This window comes from Miscanthus floridulus, chromosome 14, assembly GCF_019320115.1.
Source record: "Miscanthus floridulus cultivar M001 chromosome 14, ASM1932011v1, whole genome shotgun sequence".
Taxonomy (NCBI): Eukaryota; Viridiplantae; Streptophyta; class Magnoliopsida; order Poales; family Poaceae; genus Miscanthus; species Miscanthus floridulus.
This window is the reverse complement of record NC_089593.1, coordinates 91,023,897-91,045,545: the sequence shown is the minus strand read 5'-3', so window position 1 is coordinate 91,045,545 and position 21,649 is coordinate 91,023,897.

Below are 21,649 nucleotides of genomic sequence, written 5' to 3'. Positions count from 1 at the left end.
AAAGGGTAATTTATAAAGCACCTCCTGTCATGTGCGAATGTGGTGTTAAATAGAACTATGGCCTAGTCCCTTCGGAGCTTGGAATAGACCATTATTGCGGCCATATGGTTGAGTATGATGAGGTTGGTTTTTTTGTGGTAAACATGAAATCGTATTTTGTTTCTTTTGCTAAGACATATATGATATAATATTTCTTTTGAACAGAGCACTAGGAAATGCAGGTGGGAATGTTATGATGGTCAAGCTAAGTTCTTGGATGAACTGAAGGGGAGGCAAGTAATTGCACGGAAGAGGGTATATGGACCTGACTACGTCAACCTATTCGTTAAACATCACAAAGAAAAGATGCATGAGTTTGCTAGACAGCGCGGTATTTGTAACCCGGTCGATGTTGGGCTTAACAAATGGGGATTGGAGAGGCGGATGACGTTAGAGGAGGATAGGGCAAGGAAGGAGGCAAGGGAGGAGACAAGAGTACATATGCAGGTCTTGAATGAGCATGTTGTTGCATTATATGCAAGTGAGTGCTTAAAAGCCTTTTTTCGTTGCCTGATTTTAAATGTAATCTAATCGCGTTGCTAACTGTCGACACAAAATTGCTTTCTGTGCCGAGGACACACGCAGCAAGCCGGAAGGGTCCGCTCAATCTAGCAGATTAGCCTAGCTTCAGCGTAGGGATGGTCGATCCTGCGCAAATCCTCCCGAGGCGTGCCAGTCAATTTGACCCTGTAATTGACAAGGAGAGAAAGTTCATCAGTAATTAAGGGCGGAACTTGCCGGTGTTGCCAGACAGTCCCGAATGTGCGGCTATAAGAGCCGATATGCAAGGAGATCGGCTAAATAGCCTATTCCAGTATATTCATGAAGATGAATCGATTAAAGCTCATGAGGTAGTATAAGAAGAATCGGTCATCATCCAGGATGTACATCATTAATCGAACAAATGTTAATCAATGGCAATAAGATATTAACGATGAATAGTTCATAACGAGCCAATGAGTGTGAGTAACCGAACTCCTTTTATATAAAAGAAACAATTCAACACCATTTAACCATTTGATAAAGATAAATCTAATGAATATGTTAGATCTCATCTATCGCTATGACCAGTGGGGCATGAGGCAGAATCATGCAGGCCGTAGAAATAACAATAGACTCAACGACCCTAACTCATTATAATATCAGTGGGGCATGAGGCAGAATCATGCAGGCCGTAATACAATAACAAGATCATGGGGCTAACACATCTTTCAACTTATCTCTACTTCAACGATCTCATAACGCGAACTGTTCGTGAAAGCATACGATATCGGCTAAATAGCCGATTCAGGCATATCGCACAATTAAGGTCATGCCTTCTCAGGAATAGATCTGCCAGTTAGCGATCCCCACTCCACGGTGTTAATAGTGGGGTGAGAGGCAGAATCCCACAGGCTGTGATAACGAGCCATGAAACGGTTCTCGCTAACCAATAGATCTACTCAAGATCGAACATGCCTTAACCGCACGCTATGCACGATTAAGATTGATGTAAAACAGCCGATAAAAGCATAACTCATCGTTTATGGTGCAAGATTAGATCAATTCTGAATTAGCAAACGATGGGTTAAATAAGATATAAGGCCGATCTAAATCAATCTCAATCGGGCAGAGTGATATTGCTGTAATTAAATAAATGATAGAAGCAATAAGCAATATCGGTAACTTAATGAATCTACCAAAGACTGCCATCCTAAGGTAGAACCGATAACTTGACCTTGATCTAATTCAAGCAGTAGGGTGTGAGGCAGAATCACACAGACCATACTTGAATTAGACAAGAATCGATAACTAGCTTATACCAGAGTCGCAGTGGTGGTCGACCGGATCGATGCAACCATACGAACAGAGGTGTAAACCATGACGGTACTTACAACAAGCAGTGGAGGTCGATCGGATCGATGCAGCCGTACTTGCTGAAGAACTCGCCGAGATCTACTCTACTCCTACTCCTAAGGGGTGGCCAGAGCCGAAAAAGTAATAAACTTGTATTTGATTGATTGGATGTCCTTTATAATAGCTGGGGCTCAGTATTTATACCCCGGGGTCTAAACATGAATCCCACTCGATCATGATATGTTATAATTTTTAGGTATAAACGAAGATATTCCTAATTTAAGATAACTTGGACTCTAATCTTTCCCTTTTTGTAGAGTCCACCATGTTCTGTCCTGGTGTCGATTGTAGCTTTTGTCCTTATCTACCGACGCTATCCAAAGAAAGCCGATTTTAATTCTTGCATCTGAATCGACTAGTTCTAATTTGCACGTGATTGATTTCTTGCTGACATGATCTTGGGAGCTTCTGAGTTCTGAGACCCTTCTCCCAAATTTTGGTGTAAACACTAACTGATTGCATTTTATACATGAAGGGATTGGTTGCAGCGAGGAACATGCCGCAGAGGTGGCTCGTGCAAGGTATGAGGAGAAGAAGTTAGATGAGCATAGATCGCGAGCTGGTCGCACCGTTCAATCACTGATTGTGTTGTCTGATGAGGGGGGCAAGGATAAGGACGACACTAGCAGATTGAGTGAGCTCATTCCTCTAGCAGAGGCGAGCTTGTAGGCACAGGAGGCTGAGGACGATACTGGCAGACTGAGTGAGCACATCGCTCTAGCAGAGGCGGGCTTGCAGGCGGACGAGGCTGAGAACGACACTGGCAGACTGAGCGAGCTCATCGCTCTAGCAGAGGTGGGCTTGCAGGCGGAGGAGGATGATGACATGTTCTTCACTCAGGCCGTAGTGGCCGCAGATAAAGCGGATGCCGCTTACTACAGGCGATAGGCAGGTTAGAGCAACGCAGGTGAGCCTAGCCATAGCAACAGGGTTGTGGTAGAGGACTGATACTCGGATGATGAGTTGCTTACTCAGTATGTTTCAGACTGAGGATTTGAAAGTGCATTTGCCCCCTATGTCTACTATCAGCACGTACTTCTAGTATTATTATGTTGTTTAATGTGGCATAGTATTGAACTTTTCATTATGTGGTTGTTTTCATTATTTATGGTCTTAATATTCCACTTAATATTACGGACGTATTGAAATGTGATCACGTGCTGCAAATAAAACCTAACGACGTAGGGCATTATATAATTCAACACACAAAACACATGAAATGGCATGTGAGAACATGTACCAAACTAGGGTACAGAGTTCCTTCAACTAAACCTAACATGCCTTAGGTAATTAAACCAAACAACAAACACATAGATGTGGCATGTGAATAAGATAAAGTCGTCCTAGTAGTGTGGCCACATAGCAAATTATGTTGCACCTTCTCCATAGTAGCCTCCTATTGTTGGTGGTGGTGGTGGCGGGGGTGACGGGGGAGGCCCCTTGTTCTTGTGGTTAGGGCAGGTGCAATATGGATCATTGTAGAGTGCCTCCTGTGAATCAGCACCATTATTGTTGTCGTCCTATCCATCGTCCTTGTAACCGCTGCTAACTTCCCTTTCTAGATCGAAGATACGGTCCTGTTGGTAGTAGATGTACTCCGCATGCAGATAAATAGGTCGAGGATCGACCCACCTAGTGAACCCATAGTTTTCTTCAGCCACGGAAGACTACAATAAGTATGTCATGTAAGTTATATAGAAGAGGAATATATTGAAGAAACAAATAGTAATACCAATTACCCATGCTCACGGGCATTTAAAGAAATGACGACCTCCATCTATTCCCTCGGTGAACATCTGTACTAGGCAGTCCTCACCATGGATGCATTTTGGCCACTCTTCTTTCCTTTCATCGTATCCTCTCAGTGGTGCCTCTTTGGTGAAATCACTTTTGCTCTCAACTGGGAACCTCTCATAAAGAGCTTCCTCAAAGAAATCGGGACCAAGAGGACCCTCCCACCTAATGGTAGTTCACTTCCCCTTTCCTCTCCCTCTGGACGACCCTCTAGACATTGGTACTGCAATGAAAGAAAATGCTGAGGAGTGTTCTTTTTCCATGTTGTGTGTGTGAATGAGAGGGAGTGAGGGGTTATTTATAGTTTGAGAGGACGAATGGAGGCCTCTCAATGTGCCATGTCAGCGATCCGTGTGCCTCTTCACCTCAGCCCTTGGATCAAACAGTCATAAGATTGATGATGGATATGGAGTGGAGTTGTGCTTCCTTGCATGCCAGTACTATGTCAGTGAAGTGATAAATCACTGTTGTCCTTGTATCTAAAAAGTCTATTTTTATTGTCTATAAAGCCTAGATTCATTCACTGTTGCTTGGTAACCCTAGATTCATCTGCAAAGCATCTGTACGATACGATTGGACTATATACGTTCTAATAAATTTACATTTAATCTATATACTACATTTGTGCCTTTTTAGCAGTGTAGTATGATTAATAATTCACGAAAAAAATTCGCAAGAGTTTCCCTTGTTTCAGGAGCATCTACAGTTACAAACAGAGACATCATTATATATTCCAAATATTTAATCATCCAAGGAGCAAAATGCAACCACAACGAACATCACAGCCAACATAACATGTCCTGCACAGTCCAAATAGTCCACAATGTCCATACAGTCCCAAATAGTTACAAGAAAGTAAATACAAAATCCATAATAGTGCATACTAACATCTATCACAACCCTCACTGCCTCCTACTCTTGCCCTTACCCTTGTGACCGAGAGCGCTCATACCTGGAGTGTAAGGGTCACACGGACGACATCGCCTAGTGCATAGAGGTAGTGTAGGCTAAGTCGAGGGAGTGTCATGGAGCTGAGAGGGGCCAAGCTCCTCGTGCCTCTTGTCCATGTCGTCGTCGTCGTCGTCCCCGTCCCCTGTAGCTGCTTGGCTAGAGGAACCCAAGCCTCCTCTTCCTGTGGAAGGAACGTACATGTCTTATGTCGTGTCTGTCCTGCAACCACAACGAGCAGCCACACGGCGTAGCCAACGTGACAGCCTCTGTTGTACAAAATTATGTTAACTGAAAGAATCTAACGTATTAATAATATGTTTTAAAGAATATTTTGAATCTTACGTCCAGGAAGCTAAGCATGTAGTCGCCCCTAACTCTTGGCCGAATGCCCTCAATCTCTTCAATGGAGCATTTGAGTGTATTGCCTTGCAACAAAGTTCTCAGTAATAATACTTCTGAACAGATAGCAATAGGTTTTGTTTTCTTTTGTACAAGAATCTAATGTATTATAAGGGTGATACGGCTCGAAGGTGGCACTAACTAAAATAGATAACTCCTAATGTCGGTCCAAGAATGCCTAATGTATTGGTATGCAACTTAACATAGAAAAATAAGGCAAGTGACTTACCACTCTGTCCAAGATCGGTCCTGCCTCCACCTGCCTTCCTACACGAGTAGGTTGGTCGTACGTCGTGTCTTCATCGTCGGAGGACTCGATGTCAGCGTAGTCATCTTCTGTCCACTGTACCCTCAACCTGCAACATGTCGCACGCTGGTACCAAGCTTGGTACCGCCTGAACTCACGGTTCGTGTGCGGCTCGTTGTTCTTGTCCATGTTGTCGTGCATCTCCTCCCATTGCTCAATGTAGGACTGGTGGTGCTTCTCCTAGTCAAAAATCTTTCTGTTCTTCTGATGATCCAACCTGCACGTATGTCATCGTTACTTGAATCCATGTACATATCACCATATTAATAGAAATGGACCATCACGAGACATTTGAAATAGTAAAACGCTTACTTGTGTAAGTCAACGCCAGTCGAGAATGGAGCCATAGGCCAAAGCTGTCTCACTCCAAATTGGCGTGCAACTCTATCTGGTAGGTGGAACTCGACAGCATAGAAGCAGATTAGAGGGCACCTCATCCAACAGAAGTCGTCGTTGAACCCACAAATGTTGCTCAACTAAAAAGGAAGTGCCCCCTCTCCATCGTACGGCTCCCACTCCACCTGCAACATGTCCAAACAAGATTTTAGATGGTATACTAATCCATTTCAAACCAGCATGGGAAATAAAATTTACTTACACTAGACGCCGTCAGCGTGTCTAGCTTGTTCGTCAACTCAATGTACGCCCGCTCTAACCTCACGTATAGAACCCTGACCTAGTCCCAAAGGTATGCCCACATCGGCTGCTGACTTGGAGGCTGACCTTGGAACCACTCACGACGAGCCAGAACCTCTGGACAGCCAACTAGAAGACGAGCCTACATCCATAGCTGTAACAGGTACATGCATCCACCAAGTTATGCGTTGGACGAAGTTCGACGACACCCCTCACACAGCTGCCGGTATAGAAAACCCAAGACTACAGAGCCCCAGCTGTAGTGACTCGCCTAGTCCCAGTCACTGAGGCAGTGGACCCACATCCAGGACATAGTGTCACCTATGGCATCGAGGAAGAGAACGTAGGCAAACAGGTGTAGGATCCATGCCCTGTAGTGGTACCCAACTGTCTCCTCATCTGCCTCCTCGGGGCACTATGCGAACTCTTGCTGGAGCCAGGAGATGAGAACTCTAGAAGTGCAAGCCCCTTGCTCACCCAGCTCATGCCCAAGGAAGGCCTCCACTCGTGCTCTCTAGCCTTCTGACCTCCACTGCCCGGTGACTGGGTTGCCATGAATCCTTAGGCCTAGCATCTTCTGATAGTCCTAGAGCGTGACTATCATCTCCCCGAAAGGTAGGTGGAAGCTATGAGTCTCCAGCAACCACCTATATTTTAGACAAATCAAGATTACATGTCAAAAAGGCAAGCACATGAACAAATGGCCATGAATGGAGGCAATGATTGAATATAATACCTGTCAACCAACGTAGTTATGGCCGCTGAGATGAACTTGGGCAACCCACGGCGAACCTGAAAAGAGATGACATCCAGGCCAGCTCTTTGTAGGAAAGGAGTGTACCTGTCATCGTACCGCATGTCCAAGAACCCATTGTGGGTTCTAGGACGAAGGAGCGGAAGGTCCTGCATGGAATAAAACATAGTCTCCTGTTACTTCATGAACACATGTATGCTCACCAAAATTTGAACAAAATGTATAGATTATTACCTGCCCCTGCGCTATGAGACATCCTCGGTGGGTCTCCTCGTACGTCGGGTCGAGCAGGTGGAATTGCGCCATCCTACAAAAAAAGTCAATGAATTAAAAATTCAATATGCAATAAAACATGAACTTAGAAATGTACAAGTAATTGAAACAATTACATGCATAATTAATTAAATGAATACGACAAATATTAAATAATATAATCCACCAATAATCGCACCTCACTAATCTGCCAATGGCAACTTCGTGAATTGTGGCCAAGTCTACCACACTTGCCACACTCATACTGCTCGGGGTCAGTAACAAATGGGGTTCCTCTCCCACGCCTCGTTGTTCTGGATATCTGATCCATAGATATCCTGTGCCTCGTCCTCTTCCTTGGTCTACGCTTGTTCCAACGGTAAGCTAGATCTGCAATGTACTTCGGGCCATCAAATGGAGGCCACTCTCGAGGGTCCTAGAAAGGCACGAAGCGGGGGCTCCATGTGTGCACAAGCGTGTCGACACTGAACTCATGAGGTATCCTGCTCTTGATATATATAGTTGCAATGCCTAGCTGCTGCCACCAAATGGGAACAAAGAAAGTGGTACTACCTTGGTTTACCATAAGTGCATTTGAAATCTTGGAGGACAACCACATGCATCCTCGACTCTCGGACCTCACCGTCGGATGTTGTACCACCCCTATGCTTGACCTGATAAGTCCCTGTGGTGTGATCAAAGCATGTAACCTCATGTGTGCTAGACCTTTCATTTGCCTTCTCTAGGTGTGCCTTCGGTTTTGGAGCCCATATCTCTCCATCACTCCGTAACTTCAATGCATGGGCGTGTCTATCATTGAACCAGGCAACAAGCTTATAGAAGGTGAATTGAATGATTGCATTCACGAGCATACCATGTATCCCCAATAGCAACTTATTGAATGACTCCACCATATTGCTGCAATGAAACTCGTAACTCCATCCACCGGCGTTGTGAGCTCTCATCCATTTCTCCAAATCCCTCATCAAACCTGTGAGCCATTGTCCACCTTCTACATTTGATGTAGTTCTGACCTGCTCTAACTTTTTTAAAAGTACTTGTCCTCAAGCTATCGAGCAGCCTCCTGGAATAGATCAAAGTTACCCTTCACACCATCCTTCTGGAGTAGATTCTTGGCAAGGTGCTGAGTACACCAATGATGGTGCAAAGGTGCAAACCCCTCTATCTACTCTCGCATGGCATTAAGTATGCCCTAGTGCCTATCAGATATGTCGCCAACCTCCCTGCTAGGCCCAACCACATGTATCCGGACAAGCCTCAAGAACCATCCCCAACTGTCATTGTTCTCCTTCTCAACCAAAGCAAATGCCAAAGGAACCAACTTGTTGTTCGTGTCATAGGATATGGCTATAAGAAGTGTGCCCTGATATTTGCCAATCAAGAACGTACCATCAATAGAGAAGATAGGACGACAGTGCCTAAAGGCCTCGACACACTGAGGGAAGCACCAGAAAGCACGGAAGAATATTTGCCTCCCATCCTTCCATGCATTTGGTTTTGGGATGTACTCATAATGCAAGCCTAGATTCACCGCTTTGATTGCATTGAAAAATACTAGCAGCTGCTCGTACCCATCCTCCCAGTCCCCATATATCATCTTCCACGCTCACTGCTTAGCCCTCCAAGCTTTACCATAAGTTATCACATAACCTCCATACAACACCTCAACGGTCCTGATAATTGTCCTCACCTTCATGTTGGGTTCTCCTTACAATATTCCCATCGACCGCTTGGCAATGACGGTAGATGTCAACTACCGATGTCCCAGTGTCAGCTCATGGTCAGCACAATTGTGTGGTCCAACAACTTTTGTGATCTTCCACTTTCCGGTGACCGTTGGCTACCTTGCACAAACCCTCCATGGGCAGCATTCCTTGTCATACACAACTGTGTAACGACGCTCCGCATATGAATGCAAGACCTTGTAAGGTCTCTTTCGTATCACTACAAATGCTTGCAACCACCTCTTCAATGCAGGGAGGTCATTGAACACCCTCCCATTCTCAATTACCATGTTAGGGCTGGCCTCAGGAGCTTATAGGAGCTCATCATCATGTCCTTCTGCACACACCTGATCCGAATGAGCAAGATCACTAAACTCGTGAAATCTTGGATCACGGCGGCTGAGAAAGATACACCTCAGCATCTCAACACCACTCTCTGTCAGCTCTCCAACAGGGCGATCATCATCCAAATCAAGTGCCCTTGCCATCTCATATGGCTCCAAATCATGCATAATTTAAACACTATTGGAGCCATAGAATCCATCTCCAAAGTGCACTTGCGCAGCAATAGGGGGCACATCCACATTCTTAGGAATGTCTCCTGCAACATAAGTAGAGAAATGAGGAAAGAATGAAAGAAATGGATGTAAGGAAGGGGTAAGCTCCCAATAAGCATGCGGTTAAGACACTTACTCAGATGATTCTGTGTCAAAGGGATCTCATGAGGAGGATCTGCCACAACAACATGAATCTGACAAGCATCTCCAACTACCGCATTGGGGGCAGATTGAGCATCGGGAACCATAGGTGCAACCTCCACATCCATATCAGGTTCTGGGACGGGAGGGTCGATGTGTGCCTACTGACCCATTGGTGGGGAAAACCCATGAGGGATGGGATCAACTAACACCCGACGCACAACCACGTCTAAACACTACAGCTAGCTCTTCATAGCCGATCTCACATAGTTCTCCCACTAATCCGCACAACCAATTGGGATCATTCGCCTGAGGATGTTGGGAGAACCTAGGTGCAGTACACCATCAACAGCAATGCCATCATCTCTAAGACAATGCAGCTCCTCCCGAGCCCGTGCAAGCATCTCACTAAATGAAGGCCTATCATTGAATAGCATAGGCACACTTTGCATGTCAACAAACTCAACATATCCATAGCAATCGTATTCAACGGTGCCTCCATGATATATGGTCACTAGGTTGTCCATCTAGTTCAAACACATAACGAAACACATATCCTTTAGTTAAAATTAGACGATAGATAGTACCTAACAAGTACTTTCTAACTACAAACTAAGTAAATAAGAGAACAACTACATACATAGATACAGTGTACTAACTAAATAGCTTGGTCCTATTTAGTTAACTAAATATGTAACTACCTATCTAAGTAGCTATCTAACTATATCTATGTACCTATGTATCTATGTTTCTATCTATCTATATATATATATATATATATATATATATATATATATATATATATATATATATATATATATATATATATATATATATATATCTCACTAGATCACTAACTAAATCAACAACCAAAGTCATCACATTAACTAGTAAATAACAAATGCCAACTAAGTAGGTACATTGCATATTCATAATTTTTACCTTTGCAACGACTTATCCGCGGACGTCGATGGAGTCGCAGCGGACGCTGGGCATGGGTTAGGCCAACAAGCCAGGCTGGCGGTGGCACGGCCGGCCACGGCAGGTGCTGGGGCCGGCGGTGGCGCGTGGCAGGTGCGGGCGGCACGGTGGGAGCCTGGCACGGGCAGCCAATTAGGCAAGGCCGGGCGCGGGCAGCGCGGCACGGCACGGCGGGCGCCAAGCGGCACGGCGTGGGCACGACGTGGCCACGGCACAGTCACTGCATGGTGGGCACGAGGCCGGCGCGGCATGGCATGACGCGTGCAAGGCGGTTGCGGCTGGCGGTGGCACGGGGCCGGCGTGGCGCAGCGCGGGCGAGGCGTGGGCACGTGGTCCAGCGCGATGTGGGCGCAGGCCATGCCACGGGCTCAGGGCGGGCGCGGTGCCGGCGCGGTCACGGGGCTCGGCGTGGGCACAGGGCGCAGACGGCAGCCGGCACGGGCTCCGAGCGTGGCGTGGGCAACCGGTGGCGGGGTTCGGCGTGAGCCGGCGAGGGCGAGGGCAAGGCCGTGCGGGCTCGGGCGGCCGGTGATAGGCTCCGTGCGTGGTGGTGGCGGTGCTCTGCTCGGCTCGAGTGAGGGAGATGCGAGAGAGGGGGGGGGGGAGAGGACGAGAGAAAGGATTGGGGCCCATACGTAATAAAGGCTTGGCGCCAGTCACCCTGGTGCCGAGCTCGGCGCCAAGATCTATGGCACCGAGCTCGGCACCAGGGTGACTGGTGCCAAGCTCCCTACCATGTCACCTCCTTGTGGGTCTCAAGCCCAAGAGCTCGGCGCTAGGGACACTGGCGCCGAGACGTGTTAGCTCGGCGCCAGCATCGATGGCGCCGAGCTACGGGTCCATATTCTGAAATCTTTCCTCCAGGGGCGTTTTTGTGAAAAACTTTCAAAAAAGGGCTAAAAAATAAGAAAATCGGGCTAGCTGTGTAGAGCAACAGAATGTGGCCCAAACCGAAGTCCTATGCCAAAGTCTAAAACAAGGCCTCGCAGGTTAGCAAATAGGACAACTCTAAAACTAGTTAACAAGACCTTTCCCAACTTCAGCATTTTTTGGGTGTTTGGATTGAGAAGCCACCCAATCCTAGATGAGGCAGCACATCATGAGTTCATTCTTCAAATTCTATGAAATGACTCCATTCCTCATACTAGAACTAATTATTAGCTCGTGAGTAATAAGGTGATAATACATCAACCTATTTCATTCCACAAATCAAATAAAAAAGTGAGGAATGAGTAGATGATGGACCACCTCATTCCTCAAACCAAACACACCATCCCAATAGGATCTGTACGATCATTGTTAATATTACTATCAATTGTAGGCCCTGATAAATGGTTGTTTTTTGTTGAGCTTCTAAAAAGTGCTTGTGCTATCAAAAAGCACAAAGTCAACCAAATTGGTGAAATCTCAAGTTGCTTTATCAGAAGCAGCTGCTTTTGCATAGTACAGTTTTGAAAGCACCTTAGATCATGCTTTTGGCTTTTCAAAATGGATTGGAATAAAGAGCTGTTTCAAGGAGATAGAAAGAGGTTTTATATCTGTTTGAACCAAATAACATACAACTCTTTCACAACACATAGCTCACAACAGCTTTACCACCGCTCACAATAACTTTATCACAGCTCATAGCTCATAACAACGTTTCCACAACTCACAGCTGTACCAAACAAACCCAAAGTATCTTATTATCAGTTGACACTTGTGATTCTTTTACATGGCTACTTTGTGAGATTGAGTTAAATCTTCTAATCTCCGAACTTCAAATAAGATCCACTAATCTCTATTTCATCTTAGGCTTCTGGTAACCTGGTTCATATTTTCTAGACCAATTTACAGAAGACATGACTAGTGGCTTAGATCGTGACACTACTACAGGACTGACCTTTACTGCTGGCTGATCATTGTCGCTTGCTATGGAACCGACAGTGATAACCCTTCACTACCGGTTATTAGCTTCAAAATCAAAAAATGAATGGGGTACCCAAAAAATGATAGTGACAGTCCATATCACTGTCGTTTGGTGGCTTAAATCGGCAATGATATTGTGCTATCACTACCGGCTTTTAGCTTGACCCGGCAATGATAGATAGCTGCACAGTACAAAACCACCTCCTCCCTGCCATCCCAAGCACACTCATCCAGGAGGCACATTTTCTCCACCTCTCCCTCCATTGTTGTAGCCATATTTCACAAAAATGATCAATGAAGGTCTTGGACTTTCAAGCATGGGCATAATCCTCTTGCTTTAAGGTTAGTAACAAACATCCACTCCTTTGAATTTGTGGCTTTGTAATTGTTTTGATGGCTAGATTGCTTTAAGGTTAGTAACAAGCATCCACTCCTTTAGCCTCAGTTGTTGTTACCTACTGGGACTAAAGGTCCCCTTTTAGCCCCGGTTGCCTAACCTGGGACTAAAAGGTGCAGCCTTTAGTCCCGGATATGCAGTCCCCACTAGTATTAAAGGGTTTTACAAACCCGAACTATATAGCTTAGTTCTCCACTAGAGCGACAAGAGACTAGGGGATGTGGTTGGAAGTTGCAATCTGCATGGTTCCATTTACGTTGGATGGAGAACGTAACAACAAATTTGGTTTGGTTTTCATATTTCAATTAGGGAGTGATGTACGTAGCTCAAGTGTCCAAGTCAGCTCATAGTATACGTTTCGCCGACTACAAAGCCGAATTTTTTGTTTTTGGCCCCTTTTTTGAAAGTTGTTCACAAATATGTCCTTGGAGGTATGCTTTCAAAATCTAGACCCTCACCTCGGTGCCAAAGTAATTGGGGCCTAGGTCTTGAGCTGACATGGCAGCCAGCTCAACGCCATAGATCTTGGTGCTGAGCTTGGCGCCGTGGATCTTGGTGCTGAGCACGACGCCAAGATCTTTGGTGCCCAGATGCTGTTTAAAATCTTGGCGCTGGCCGAGGCTTCTTCCTTTTCTTCCTCCTCTCTCTCAGGTTTTTGCTCTTCCTACTTCACCCTACCTCAGGAATCGGCATATTGGACCTTGAAAACTTGGATTTGATCCATAGATCTTCGAGAGCAAGGTATCCTCGCTCCCCTACTATTTTTTTACATCGATTCGGTATATATTAGTTGTATTTTGCAACCGAAGAATCATCATTACTTAGGGTTTTATGTAATTTTTAATATTTGTATTATACAACTGTAGGATACCAAGGCGTGGAAAAGGTAGTAAACAAAGGTAACCTCAGCACATCTTGTTATATTATGGGTTTATTGATGTGCATCAAATAAAAAACCCTAGGTTTAGGGTTTAATGTTCATTGCTTTTGGTTCTTAGAACGAAATTGGTTGAATTGTAGTTATGGCCGGATGACCAGAAATGCCTTCGACCCATTGCCTCTGCCTAGTGATGTTCCGGTGCCCATGTGCTTTTGCGGTGATCCTTGCAAAATAGCCAAGTCCGATGAAGAGGACACGTATAGGCAAAGGTATTGGATGTGTGCCAATTTTGCGTTTGAGCCTACACTACGTCAGCACCGCATTAACAAGATGGTGAGAAATTGATGTTGTGTAATAATTATTTTGTGTCATATGAAATCATGCATGATTTGTTTGGTGTGTAACAATTGCATGTATTGCAAACCCCTCCACCGCTCTGTGATTTTGAGCAGTGGATCTACACTGAGATCAAGCAGGAAGACAAGGAGTGGATGTAGAACTATTGCTGTGGGAGGCAGAGGACAAGGAGTTGATGGAGAAGAGACTCAAAGAGGAGGCTGTAGAAAAGGAGCACAAGGAAGAGGAGGGAAGGAGGCGTGTTGCTGCATACAGGGAGGAGAGGGAGAAGAAGCTCGAGCGAAAGCAACAATGGAGGAGAATCCCGATGCCCTGAGGAAGGGAAAGTGACCTCGTTGCACTTAGTAGTCTCCATGACTTGCTAGTTCTGTGTTTTATTCATAAACAATGTTGTCTAGTCTTAGACTTTTCATTGTGTTGTCATGTAATGCACTTTAAGTATGGACATACTTATGTCATGTACTATGTTATTTAGTTTGTTGGCATGTACTTCTATTATTATTGTGTTGTTTGATGTGCCCTAGTTTTGGACTTTTTATGGTGTTGTTGTTTTCATTATTTGCGGTCATAATATTAAGTTTAATATTACGGAGGTAGTGAAACGAGTTCATGTACTGCAAATAAAACCTAACGAAGTAGTGCAATACATTATTGAACACACACAACACACATGAAATAGCATGTGAGAACATGTACCAAACAAGGGTACAAAGGTCCTAGACTAAACCTAACATGCCTTAGGTAATTGAAGCGAACAACAAGCACATAAAATGGCATGTGAGAACATGCACCAAACAAGGGTATAGGGGTCCTTCAACTAAACCTAACATGCCTTAGGTAATTAAACCAAACAACAAACACATGGATGTGGCATGTGAATAAGATAGGTTGCTCCTAGTAGTGTGGCCACATAGCAAACTGTGTTGCACCTTCTCCATAGTATCCTCCTAGTGTTGGTGGTGGTGGTGGTGGTGGGGGAGGGGGGGTGGTGGAGGCCGCTTGTTCTTGTGATTGGGGTTGGAGCAATATGGATCATTGTAGAGTGGCTCCTGTGAACCGACACCATTGTTGTTGTCATCGTCTTCGTCGTCCTTGTAACCGCTACTAACTTCCCTTTCTAGATCGAAGATACGATCCTACATGTAATAGATGTACTGCTAATGCGGATAAATTGGATGAGGATCGACCCACCTAGTGAACCCACAGTTTTCTTTGGACTCAAAAGACAATAATAAGTATGTCCAGTAAGTTGTAGTGCAGGCAGACAGGATCGGGGTCGCTAGCGGATGAGGTCGGGATGCCGGCGGGCACGCCACGGGATGCGGTGAGGTGGGCTAGGGGCGGCAGGGCAGTGGGGTAGGCCGAGGCGTGGTGCTACGGTGCCGGCGATGGGTGGGCTCGGGACTCGCACGAACGAGAGAGAAGAGAAGAGGAAGAGGAAGAAGAGGAAAGGAAAGGGAGCCCACATGTAAGGCAGGCACGACGTGAAAGATCTTGGCGTCGTGCTTAGCGTCAGGATCCATGGCACCAAGCTCTGTGCCAACATCTGTGGTGCTGAGGTGGCTGCCATGTCACCGCCACGTCTTTCTGATCTGGTCCTTAAGGCAATGGTGGATGGTTCTTTGATATGTAGCACCAGCATTCTTGAGCTCGAAGGACATGATTGTGTAGTAGTAGGCGCCAAAGGGCGTGATGAACAATGTCTTGATCTAATCTTCTTCCTTCAGGGTGATCTGGTGATAACCAGAGTAACAATCTTAAAAGCACAGTAGCTCGCAACCGGCTGTGGAATCTACGACCTCATCAATGCGAGGTAAGTTGAAGGAGTCTTCAGGACAGTGTTTGTTGAGACCAGTGTAATCAATACACATTCTCCATTCTTTATTCTTCTTTCTTACAAGAACCGGGTTGGCTAACCACTTCAGATGATACACCTCTTTAATAAAACTAGTAGCTAAGAGCCATGTTATTTCTACCCTAATAGTCTCCTTTTTATCCTACAGAAATCATTGAAGCTTCTGCTTGATTGGCTTGGCAGTCGCCGAGACGTTTAAGGAGTGCTCGATCAGCTCCCGAGGTATGCCAGGCATGTCTGCAGGTTTCCATGCTAACACGTCAATGTGCTCCCTTAGGAAGCTGACGAGCATGTCTTACTATTTAGGATCGAGGTCGGCCCCAATCCAAGTAGTCTTGCTTCGGTCACCGGGGACAAGGACCACTTCCTTCACTTCCTTGGACTTGGTTGACGCTCGGGCGGTCTCCATTGTGGGGATCTCTAGCTCCTCCGGTGGTATCTACTGCGATGTAGCAAGGCAGTCCTGCTTGCAGATGGAGATGTCAGTAGCCTTAGCTAGCGCGAAGCTTTCCTTCTCCTAGGCGTAGGCGACATCGAGGTTAGCATGAAGGGAGAGGATCCCCTGCTCAGTCGGCATCTTCAACACCAGGTACGTGTAGTGCGGCACAACCATGAACTTGGCGAGGGCTGGTCGGCTGAGTATGGCATGGTACGCTGTGTAGAAGTCAGCGACTAGGAAGTTGACGTAGTCGGTGCAGAAGTGCTTGGCGGTGCCGAACTATACCGACAGAGTGATATGCCCCAGAGGTTGGGATGCCTTCCTGGGAATGATCCCCTAGAATAGTGAATCCATGGGGGTGAGGTCTTCCTTCTTGAGCCCTAGCTCAGCTAGGGATCTGGCAAACAGTATCTTGAGGGCGCTCCCTACGTCGATGAGGACCTTCTAGAAGCGTACGCCCTTGATGATGGGATCTAGGACGAGGGGGAAATGCCTGGGGTATGGGATATCTTCCCACTGGTCAGCCCTGGAGAAGGTGATCGGGTGCTCTAACCAGTTCAGGTACTTTGGATCTGTGACTTGGTCATCGTATGTGGTGATCGACATGATCTGTCGGGCGGTGAGCTTCTGTTCCCGCCTAGTCTCAAAGACAGCTCTCCCACCAAAGATGGAGGAGACGGTCTTGGTGGTGTCCTAGAAGGCAGGACCTGCATCCTTCTCTCGTCCTCCACCTTGACCATTGTCTATTTCGTCTTTGTTGCATTGTGGCCTCTTTGCATCCTCCACGCGAAAAGCCTTGTTCAGGCCTTTGCACTCTCCCATGGTATGCTTGGTGCCTTTATGGATAGGGCATGGACCATCTAGGAGCTTGGTGTAGTTGGCATCGTAGGTGCACTTAGTGCGAGGAGCGTTGATGGCGTTGACTGAGTTATCAGGCCTGCGGTGGTGGCTCTGTCTACCTCTTGAGCTCTCTAGGCGATCATCGCGCTGGTGCTCTCAATCATCAGGGTGATGGTCACACTCATCGTGGTGGCGGTCGCGATTGTCATGGCGGCGGTCACGGTCGTCGTAATGCCTTTCTTTGCGATGGTCATCATGACGATGTTGGGGGCGATCAGAGCGAGCGGCCGATTTAGCTTCCTCGGCGTCAGCCTATATCAGCTCTCTGATGGCTGTAGGCCTTTTGTGGTATAATTTTCCACATAGCTACTCATGGTAGAGGAGCCCCATGGTGAATGCGGCAATGGCCTCACTGTCATTGATGTTGGGGATGGAGTTCCTCGTCTCCAAGAAGTGCCTGATGAAGCTGCGTAAGGGCTCCCTAGAGGTTTGATCAAGCTTTTCCAAGTCATACTTGGTGCCTAGCTGCTCACAGGTGGCCATGTAGTTCTTGGTGAAGACGTTCTTGAGGTCGTCCTAGGATCCGATGGAGTCCTCTCATAGGCTGAGGAGCTAGTTGTTCGCAGACTGGTTGAGCATGATGGGCAGAAAATTTGCCATCACATTTTTGCTTCTGCCTACAGCTCTCACAGCGATCTCATAGAGCGTTAACCACTACACAGGGTTGGCCTTGCCGTCATAGGTGTCCCCTTCGAAGATCTTGAAGCTAGCGGGCCACCAAACAACTCAGAGCCTTGCCGTGAAGGGACAAAGTCTAGGGTGCCGAGGATAGGTGGTGCTCGAGCGGCACTGGGTGCTCCATCCTCAGCGTCGTACTAGCGCTGGTGTTCCATCTCCGCGTTGTGGCGTGTGGACTTGATATTCTCGATGCGATCAAGGATGTCGAGGCTAGCGTTGATGCGTTGGTGAGCGTCATACGACAGGGGTTGGTTTACCTCCTGGTTGGCACTATGGTTGCCACCTCAGCCACCCTGTGGATGAGGAGGGCATCCACCTTGGTTAGAATATACATTGTAGTTGCCCCTAGATCCTCCATAGAGGTAGGGGCCGCTAGCTTTGGGTCAAGGGCACTCGAAGCCCTAATGTTGACTTCCTCTATCGTGGCGAGAGCTACAGGAGCGACGGCTGTGAGCCGACCCAGTTGAGTAGGACGAAGCAGGGTGCTAGATCTCATTGACTTGAACTTGAGCAGCTTTGACATGCGCCTAGATCTTCTCCACTTCTAGAGTTTGTGGGAGCTTCTCCAACTCATTGAAAACGATAGCGAGATTGGCGCTTGGCATCTTCTGTATCGGCTGGTTGCCCACCATATCGAACTCATCCTCTAGATTGCGGCGCTCGTAGTGTGGGGCATTAGGATCCCCGTCAACTCCGCAATGACTTCTTCATCTCGACGACATTGACGATTAGCGTTCTTCGCTAGGCGAGCATTGCGCTCTTCGGTGGTTTTGCCGTCCTTGGTGATGTTGTCATGGCTGATATGAAAGATCTCACCCCCGAATCCTGGCGGCAAAGGGGCAGCTAGAGACGATCTCGGTGGAGCCCTCGGAGTATGCGTTGGGGCTCTCATCCAAGATGTTGTGGAGAGAATCATCTGGTACTTGACGAGTAGCCACCATGTTGACCATGGGTGCATGCTGATCGGCCTTAGGCAGATCAATATTGTAGAGGTTAATGGTTTTTATAAGTGCAAATAGAATACGAAGGATTCCTCAAGCGCACATAATACCATTGTAGCATTTTACCGAGAGTATTCTAGGTATCGTTATTTATATTTTACCACATGCAAACAATGGAGTAAAGACTCATTAAGTAATAAAGAAATATCTATCAATCAACATACCTGCATAGCTAGAGCAAGGGGTAAAGGTAATGATACGATTTAAACATAAAAACACTAAGGGGATAGATCACTAAGATAAATAACTAGTCAACTTGAGAGAACAACGGGTGAGGTAGATTCCTTTGATATTGTTATTACAGGATCGAAGTATATATATATACACCCGACTATAGCTAAGACTAACTCTACTCTTGTGCACTTCGGGACGCCGCTTAGATGATAGAGCACCCATAATAGATAACTCTACTGACACGACTACAGTCCGACAATTTAAGAACCTGTTCAATTCGGCGTGGACTACAAAGGATAGATGGGACTGTCACCATCCATTGCTACCACACAACCAGAGAACAGGGTGTACTCATAGGCAGAGCATTGTATAAGCACTATGCTTACATGAGGCTCAGCTACTTAGCCCAATCAATAAACTATAGCAGGCTAAGCGCTCTATGAATCCGCATACAAAAGTAATGATAACCTCAACTAAGCAAAATATTTATTCAAAGTAAGCATAGCCATGTAGATAAGAATATGATGAATTGATAGTAAGTCTTACAAGATGTAGAAGTGAAGATACAAGGCTTTGCCGAGCCACCAAGACTAGATCCGGAACTTGAGCATGAGCCCAACTCGACCCTCACTCTCGAGCTACTAATCTACTACATTGGAGAGTTCTAAACCTAATCCTCCTAGTGTGTGTTGATCTAAATGAGAGATATGAATTAGGGTTTCCAAGATCCCCTAGGGAGGGGGTAGGGGCTGCTATATATAGGCCGGAGCGTCAATCCTGAGCCATCGGATCAAACCGACTTGAATAAAAGGCGAAGATTGGATCTCAATGGCGGTGGGGAACCGACTTTCGAAGCAGAGGCTGACTAGTGGGACCCACAGGCCGGCTGACCTGCAGGTGGGGCTGGCTGGCCTCACATGTTAGCCTCTCGAGGTATGCTTCGGTGGGTTGCCTTCTGGTGTGTTCCAAATCCTTCCCAAGTAGTTTTCGTCGTGGATAAACGTGATGTAATTTGACAATTAAGTCCCCTTTGACGGTTTTCTGGATAAACCCTCCTGCATTGACATATTCACCAAAGCTCATGGAATTCATTAGTTTAAACCCCTATTCCAATGTTTGGTGATGAAATTAAGTACATATGTAGGATATGTTGACGGTTTATGATTGATGTAAACGACCGTCAATAGAGGTCGTCGACGCGGTCGCGCTTGGTGTTGTCGATGAAAAGGTGGTGGACGGTGTTTTGGTACGTGGATCCTGCACCCACCAGCCCGAAGGGATAGGGCCTCGGCATATTCTCCATCGGGACTTCGTAGTCGACCAGGCGTAGGCCGGTTGCAGGGAGTGGTCGGCATTGCACTGTATGCCCTTCTGGAGTTGCCGTGATCACCAGATCTGAATCTTGCTACCTCGGATGATGTGGCCAAGCCGTTTGCTCGGTCGTAGTGGCTCGGCGACCTTGAAGCGCAGGAGTTTCGGTGCTCGCAGTAGACCGATCTAAGACCGAATCCACGAGGAGTTGACATTCCGCTAAGCGGTCTATGACTCGATCGATAGATGCGATCAGATCATCGTTGGTGATGGATCTCCTAACCCGGTGGCGAGGCGCCGTGATCGGAGATGTTGTTGAAGATGTTGGCACGATCGACGCAGGGTGATTCTACACCGCCTCCACGTTTTCCTCAACGCCATTGGCGCCGATGATCCAGGTCATAAATCCGACCGTAAAGGTCTGGCCTGGCTCGGGAAGGATCATGGAGCTCGGGAAGCGGACCATCTGGCTCGCCATGGAATCAGCACGCACACCCCCAACCCAGCGCGCCACTGCCGACGAAATCTAGTTCACAGTCTACCGAGGGGTATGCCCACGGTAGTAGATGAATCGGTGGAGATGCGCGTAATAGGAACTAGATGGTGACACAGAACACAAGAGTCACTAATTAGGTAGGTTCAGGCCGTCAGCTTAACGTAATACCCTACGTCCTGTGTCCGCCTGAGGATGAAATTAAGTTCCTTTCTCTTTCTTTCTAAATACTGTACCACATCACAATATTTGTTTTCATAGCACCTTGTTTATTGAGCAATTTGCCTCTATAGAACTATGAAAACTTTCTTGAATTCTTCCTGTGGTGCTGCAATTTTTTTCTTCCCTATCTAGCACCAATTCAAGTTTTTTCCCCCATATCTAGCATTTTTGTCTGATTTTAAAGTATATTCTGTTAGGATTTCGTTAAGTATATTTTTTTGGACTAAAATACTCTGGGAAGGCTCTATCTTAAAAAAATCTATCTTTTTCGTACGACGTCAACGAAGATGATTTTTATATAAAAATTATAGTTGTCGATCAGATCTACAACTTTTTAGTTTCTATTTTTTTTATTTAATGTCGTTAGGATTCTAAAAAATATAACATAATTTTTATTAGTATATTAATCATGTAGGACTTGTCGCATTAGAAAAATCATATCTTTCTAGTACGACGTCGTGTAAAGATATTTTTTATATGAAAATTGTAGCGTTTGATGTGATTTATAACATTTTAGTTTTGGATTTTTTTTTTCTTTATTTGACGTCATTAGGATTAGTGCTGGATGCCCGCGTCCTCCGC